The following is an 8,314-nucleotide window of genomic DNA, read 5'->3' on the forward strand; positions in this document are numbered from 1 at the left end:
CAACGGTTTCCGCTAGTTAACACAGGCGCAAAGTCAGAATTGGCTATATATCTTAAAAATTAATTAACAAACAAATGCATTTTAGTCTTAATTTAAGGTTACTCTTAGGCATACGGATAGCAGTTTGCCTGCATTAAAGTCCCCAGCCACTAGGAGCGCCGTTTCTCGATGAGCATTTTTCTTGTTTGCTTATGGCCTTATACAGCTCATTGAGTGTGGTCTTAGTGCCAGCATTGGTTTGTGGTGGTAAATAGACGGCCACAAAAAATATAGATAAACTCTCTTGGTACAGCTTATCATGAGGTACTCTACCTCAGGTGAGCAATACCTCAGTACTACCTTAATATTAGACATAGTGCACCAGCTGTTCTTGACAAATAGACACACACCCCCACCTCTCATCTTACCGGACGTAGCTGTTCTTTCCTGCCGATTTTACGGAAAACCCAGCCAACTGTATATTATCTGTGTCGTCGTTCAGCCACGACTCGGGTGAAACATAAGATATTACAGTTTTTAATGTCCCGTTGGTAGGATGGTCTCGAACGGAGCTCATCCAGTTTATTCTCCAGTGATTGCACGTTGGCTAATAGAACGGATGGTAGAGGTGGGTTACCCACTCGCCGACTAATTCTCACAAGGCACCCTGATCTCCTCCCCTTGTATTTCCTTATTTTCTTCATGCGAATTTGGACCTTGTCTAGGAGCAACATTATATCCTTCGCGTCCAACTCATTAAAGAAAAAATCTTCGTCCAGTTTGTCGTGCTCTAGATGGCGCGGTAGAATTAACTTGACAATGGGGACTGAAGTACTATTACTTTTAGCTTTATATCTGAAGCATGGTAAGAATTAACGCTGTACACGCAGGCACACTTCAAACTGCAAGACAGCTCATTTACATATCCCCTTGACCTTCAACCTCAAGAGTGATACTGATTGGCTGTTAAACACAAGGGATTTATGAACTATCATTAAAGGTGTATAGCTTCTTATATTACGCGGTTCGAGGTGAGTAATCGCTGTTCTGATATCCAGAAGCTCTTTTCAGTCATAAGAGGCGGTAGCATCAACATTATGTACAAAATAAGTTACAAACAATGCGAAAAAACACACAAAATAGCGCAGTTGGTTAGGAGAATGTAAAACGGCAGCCATCCCTTCAGCGCCATTCTGTCACATTGAGTAAAAGTAAAGATACCTTAATATAAAATGACTTCAGTGAAAATGAAAGTCACTCAGTAAAATACTACTTGAGTAAAAGTCTTAAAGAATTGGTTGTAAATATACTTACCATGCATTCGGAAAGTATTCAGACCCCTTCTATTTTTCTACATTTTGTTACGTTACAGTCTTATTCTAAAATTGATTATATCAACAACAAAATCTACACACAATACCCCATAATGACAAAGCGAAAACAGGTTTTTAAACATTTGGGCAAATGTATTTGTATTTATTACGGTGCCCATTAGCGGCTGCCAAGGCAGCAGCTACTCTTCCTGGGGTCCAACCACAATTTACATACAATAAAACAATACATAACACAACACCTAATTACACACTACTCTACCATAACATATTTACAATACAACATCAATAATACAGCAAAATAACAATATTAAAATGTGTGTGTGTAGAGTGCGTGTGTTAGCATGTGTTTGCGAATGCTGTGTGTGTGTGTGTCTCTTCACAGTCCGCGCTGATCCATAAAGTGTAGTTTTATCTGTTTTTTTAAATTTGATTTTACTGCTTGACTGAGTTACATGATGAGGAATAGAGTTCCATGTAGTCATGGCTCTATGTAGTACTGTGCGTTTCCCGTAGTCTGTTCTGGACTTGGGGACTGTGAAGAGACCTCTGGTGGCATATCTCGTGGGGTATGCATGGGTGTCTGAGCTGTGTGCCAGCATTCCAAACAGACAGCTCGGTACATTCAGCTTGTCTACACCTCTTAAAAAAACAAGCAGTGATGAAGTCAATCTCTCTTCCACTCTAAGCCAGGAGAGACTGACATGCATGTCATTAATGTTAGCTCTCTGTGTACTTTTACAGGCCAGCCGTGCTGCCCTGTTCTGAGCCAACTGTAATTTTCCCAAGTCCCTCCTTGTGGCACCTGACCACACTACTGAACAGTAGTCTAGGTGTGACAAAACTAGGGCCTGTAGGACCTGCCTTGTTGATAGAGTTGTTAAGAAGGCAGAACAGCGCTTAATTATGGACATACAGTGGGGAGAACAAGTATTTGATACACTGCCGATTTTGCAGGTTTTCCTACTTACAAAGCATGTAGAGGTCTGTAATTTATATCATAGGTACACTTCAACTGTGAGAGACGGAATCTAAAACAAAAATCCAGAAAATCACATTGTATGATTTTTAAGTAATTCATTTGCATTTTATTGCATTTTATTGCATGACATAAGTACTTGATACATCAGAAAAGCAGAACTTAATATTTGGTACAGAAACCTTTGTTTGCAATTACAGAGATCATACGTTTCCTGTAGGTCTTGACCAGGTTTGCACACACTGCAGCAGGGATTTTGGCCCACTCCTCCATACAGACCTTCTCCAGATCCTTCAGGTTTCGGGGCTATCGCTGGGCAATACGGACTTTCAGCTCCCTCCAAATATTTTCTATTGGGTTCAGGTCTGGAGACTGGCTAGGCCACTCCAGGACCTTGAGATGCTTCTTACGGAGCCACTCCTTCGTTGCCCTGGCTGTGTGTTTCGGGTCGTTGTCATGCTGGAAGACCCAGCCACGACCCATCTTCAATGCTCTTACTGAGGGAAGGAGGTTGTTGGCCAAGATCTCGAGATACATGGCCCCATCCATCCTCCCCTCAATACGGTGCAGTCGTCCTGTCCCCTTTGCAGAAAAGCATCCCCAAAGAATGATGTTTCCACCTCCATGCTTCACGGTTGGGATGGTGTTCTTGGGGTTGTACTCATCCTTCTTCTTCCTCCAAACACGGCAAGTGGAGTTTAGACCAAAAAGCTCTATTTTTGTCTCATCAGACCACATGACCTTCTCCCATTCCTCCTCTGGATCATCCAGATGATCATTGGCAAACTTCAGACGGGCCTGGACATGCACTGGCTTGAGCAGGGGGACCTTGCGTGCGCTGTAGGATTTTAATCCATGACGGCGTAGTGTGTTACTAATGGTTTTCTTTGAGACTGTGGTCCCAGCTCTCTTCAGGTCATTGACCAGGTCTTGCCGTGTAGTTCTGGGCTGATCCCTCACCTTCCTCATGATCATTGATGCCCCACGAGGTGAGATCTTGCATGGAGCCCCAGACTGAGGGTGATTGACTGTCATCTTGAACTTCTTCCATTTTCTAATAATTGCGCCAACAGTTGTTGCCTTCTCACCAAGCTGCTTGCCTATTGTCCTGTAGCCCATCCCAGCCTTGTGCAGGTCTACAATTTTATCCCTGATGTCCTTACACAGCTCTCTGGTCTTGGCCATTGTGGAGAGGTTGGAGTCTGTTTGATTGAGTGTGTGGACAGGTGTCTTTTATACAGGTAACAAGTTCAAACAGGTGCAGTTAATACAGGTAATGAGTGGAGAACAGGAGGGCTTCTTAAAGAAAAACTAACAGGTCTGTGAGAGCTGGAATTCTTACTGGTTGGTAGGTGATCAAATACTTATGTCATGCAATAAAATGCAAATTAATTACTTAAAAATCATACAATGTGATTTTCTAAGATTTTTGTTTTAGATTCCGTCTCTCACAGTTGAAGTGTGCCTATGATAAAAATTACAGACCTCTACATGCTTTGTAAGTAGGAATACCTGCATAATCGGCAGTGTATCAAATACTTGTTCTCCCCACTGTACTTCTCCCCATCTTAGCTACTGTTGTATCAATATGCTTTGACCATGACAGTTTACAATCCAGGGTTACTCCAAGCAGTTTAGTCACCTCAACTTGCTGAATTTCCACATTATTCATTCAGAGATGTAGTTGAGGTTTAGGGTTTAGTGAATGATTTCACCCAAATACAATGCTTTTAGTTTGGGAAATATTTAGGACTAACTTATTCCTTGCCACCTATTCCGAAACTAGCTGCAACTCTTTGTTAAGTGTTGCAGTCATTTCAGTCGCTGTAGTAGCTGACGTGTATAGTGTTGAGTCATCCGCATACATAGACACTCAGGCTTTACTCAAATTCCTGATTCTACCTGGATTATGTTGGAGAGGCTTCCATTAAAGAACACCCTCTGTGTTCTGTTAGACAAGTAACTCTTTATCCACATTATAGCAGGGGGGTGTAAAGCCATAACACATACGTTTTTCCAGCAGCAGACTATGATCGATAATGTCAAAAGCCACACTGAAGTCTAACAAAACAGCCCTCACAATCTTTTTATCATCAATTTCTCTCAGCCAATCATCAGTCATTTGTGTAAGTGCTGTGCTTGTTGAATGTCCTTCTCGATAAGCATGCTGGAAGTTTGTTGTCAATTTGTTTACTGTAAAATAGCAAACACAATTTTTTCCAATAGTTTACTAAGGGTTGGTAACAGGCTAATTGGTCGGCTATTTGAGCCAGTTAAGGGGGCTTTACTATTCTTAGGTAGCGGAATGACTTTTGCTTCCCTCCAGGCCTTGGGGCACATACATTCTAGTAGGCTTAAATTGAAAATATGGCAAATAGGAGTGGCAATATCGTCCGCTATTATCCTCAGTAATTTTCCATCCAAGTTGTCAGACCCCGGTGGCTTGTCATTGTTAATAGACAACAATAATTTGTTCACCTCTTCCACACTCACTTTACAGAATTCAAAATTACAATGCTTGTCTTTCATAATTTGGTCAGATATACTTGGATGTGTAGTGTCAGCAGTAGTATATATGTATATATACAGTGGGGAAAAAAGTATTTAGTCAGCCACCAATTGTGCAAGTTCTCCCACTTAAAAATATGAGAGAGGCCTGTAATTTTCATCATAGGTACACAAAAAATCCAGAAAATCACATTGTAGGATTTTTAATGAATTTATTTGCAAATTATGGTGGAAAATAAGTATTTGGTCACCTACAAACAAGCAAGATTTCTGGCTCTCACAGACCTGTAACTTCTTCTTTAAGAGGCTCCTCTGTCCTCCACTCGTTACCTGTATTAATGGCACCTGTTTGAACTTGTTATCAGTATAAAATACACCTGTCCACAACCTCAAACGGTCACACTCCAAACTCCACTATGGCCAAGACCAAAGAGCTGTCAAAGGACACCCGAAACAAAATTGTAGACCTGCACCAGGCTGGGAAGACTGAATCTGCAATAGGTAAGTAGCTTGGTTTGAAGAAATCAACTGTGGGAGCAATTATTAGGAAATGGAAGACATACAAGACCACTGATAATCTCCCTTGAGCTGGGGCTCCACGCAAGATCTCACCCCGTGGGGTCAAAATAATCACAAGAACGGTGAGCAAAAATCCCAGAACCACACGGGGGGACCTAGTGAATGACCTGCAGAGAGCTGGGACCAAAGTAACAAAGCCTACCATCAGTGACACACTACGCCGCCAGGGACTCAAATCCTGCAGTGCCAGACGTGTCCCCCTGCTTAAGCCAGTACATGTCCAGGCCCGTCTGAAGTTTGCTAGAGTTCATTTGGATGATCCAGAAGAGGATTGGGAGAATGTCATATGGTCAGATGAAACCAAAATATAACTTTTAGGTAAAAACTCAACTCGTCGTGTTTGGAGGACAAAGAATGCTGAGTTGCATCCAAAAACACCATACCTACTGTGAAGCATGGGGGTGGAAACATCATGCTTTGGGCCTGTTTTTCTGCAAAGGGACCAGGACGACTGATCTGTGTAAAGGAAAGAATGAATGGGGCCATGTATCGTGAGATTTTGAGTGACAACCTCCTTCCATCAGCAAGGGCATTGAAGATGAAATGTGGCTGGGTCTTTCAGCATGACAATGATCCCAAACACACCGCCCGGGCAACGAAGGAGTGGCTTCGTAAGAAGCATTTCAAGGTCCTGGAGTGGCCTAGCCAGTCTCCAGATCTCAACCCCATAGAAAATCTTTGGAGGGAGTTGAAAGTCTGTGTTGCCCAGCGACAGCCCCAAAACATCACTGCTCTAGAGGAGATCTGCATGGAGGAATGGGCCAAAATACCAGCAACAGTGTGTGAAAACCTTGTGAAGACTTACAGAAAACGTTTGACCTGTGTTATTGCCAACAAAGGGTATATAACAAAGTATTGAGAAACTTTTGTTATTGGCCAAATACTTATTTTCCACCATAATTTGCAAATAAATTCATTAAAATTCCTACAATGTGATTTTCTGGATTTTTTTTCTCATTTTGTCTGTCATAGTTGACGTGTACCTATGATGAAAATTACAGGCCTCTCTCATCTTTTTAAGTGGGAGAACTTGCACAATTGGTGGCTGACTAAATACTTTTTTTTCCCACTGTACTTGGATGTGTAGTGCCAGCAATTGTTGCTGGCATGTCATGCCTAAGTTTGCTAATTTTGCCAATGAAAAAAACTATTAAAGTAGTTTGCAATATCAGTTTGTTTTGTGATGAATGAGCCATCTGATTCAATTAATGATGGAGCTGAGTTTGCCTTTTTTCCCAAAATGTAATTTAAGGTGCTCCAAAGCTTTTTACTATCATTCTTTATGTCATTTATTTTTCATAGTGTTGTTTCTTCTTCTTTTTATTCAGTTTTATCACATTTCTCAATTTGCAATATGTTTGCCAATCGATTGTGCAGCCAGACTTATTTGCCTTTCCTTTTGCCTCATCCCTCTCCACCATACCATTTTTTCAATTCCTCATCAATCCACAGGGATTTAACAGTTTTTACAGTCATTTTCTTAATGGGTGCATGCTTATTATTAACTGGAATAAGCTATTATATAAATGTGTCAAGTGCAGTGTCTGTTTGCTCCTCATTACACACCACGGACCAACATATATTCTTTACATCAACATAGGAATCACTACAAAACTTATTTTATGACCTCTTATACGCAATATTAGGCCCATCCTTTGGAACTTTGGTTTTCCTAGATATGGCTACTATATTGTGATCACTACATCCAATGGATTTGGATGCTGCTTTCAAACAAATCTCTACAGCATTAGTAAAGATATGCTCAATACATTTTGATGATTTAATTCCTGTACTGTTTGTAACTACCCTGGTAGGTTGACTGATAACCTTGACCAGGTTGCAGGCACTGGTTACAGTTTGAAGCTCTCTCTTGAGTGGGCAGCCTGATGAAAGCCAGTCAATATTTAAATCACCCAGAAAGTATACCTCTCTATTGATATCACATACATTATCAAGCATTTCACACATGTTATCCAGATACTGACTGTTAGCACTTGGTGGTCTATAGCAGCTTCCCACCAGAATTGGCTTTAGGTGAGGCAGATGAACCTGTAGCCATATTACTTCAAGAGAATTTAACATGAGGTCCTCTCTAATCTTCACAGGAATGTGGTTCTGAATATAAACAGCAACACCTCCACCATTGGCATTTCTATATTTTCTGTAAATGTTATAACCTTGTATTGCTACCACTGTATCCTCAAAGGTATTATCTAAGTGAGTTTCAGAGATAGTCAGAATATGAGTGTCATCTGTTACTAGCAAATTATTGATTTCATGAACCTTGTTTCTTAAGCTACATATGTTAACGTGGGCTATTTTAAGCACTTTTCTTCTGGGATGCTTACTTGTTTTTATTGCTTTACTGGGAAGCTTAGCAGCAGTAGATGTGCTCATGTTCTTTATGTTAGTGCAGGGTGAGCTGCACACAGTGGACTTCCTCCTCAGGCACACCGGCTCAGTGCTAACAGTATAAATCTGGTTCTTAGGCACATGATTCCTGCATACAATAGCTGTAGGATCAGCAGAGGCATTCAGGGCAGTTAGAGGAACATACATTAGGTTACTTATATTGTGTCTACCTACGCCCTTGTTGTAATGTACATTTGCTGAAGCATTTTGACAACTCTGCGTCACAATGGTAGGGATTAGCTGAGCTGGGCTTGGGTCATTGCTAAGTCATTGTCTCAACGCAGCCTTATAATACTGTGAAAGGATCCAGGAACCCAAATGATTTGGGTGGATCCCATCCTCCTTATAAAACGTGTTTTTTTCCCAAAAGGTATCGAAATTGTCAACAAAAGTTAAACCCACTGAGCTGCAATAATCACGCATCCAATTGTGAAGAGCAAGAATCCTGCTAAAGCGTTCAATGCCACGATTCAGAGAGGGCACAGAGTCAGATATGATGGGTTTTTAGTTAGTGTCTATCAGTTCT

The sequence above is a fragment of the Coregonus lavaretus genome, assembly GCF_964263955.1.
Source record: "Coregonus lavaretus genome assembly, chromosome: 22".
In the NCBI taxonomy this organism is placed as follows: domain Eukaryota; kingdom Metazoa; phylum Chordata; class Actinopteri; order Salmoniformes; family Salmonidae; genus Coregonus; species Coregonus lavaretus.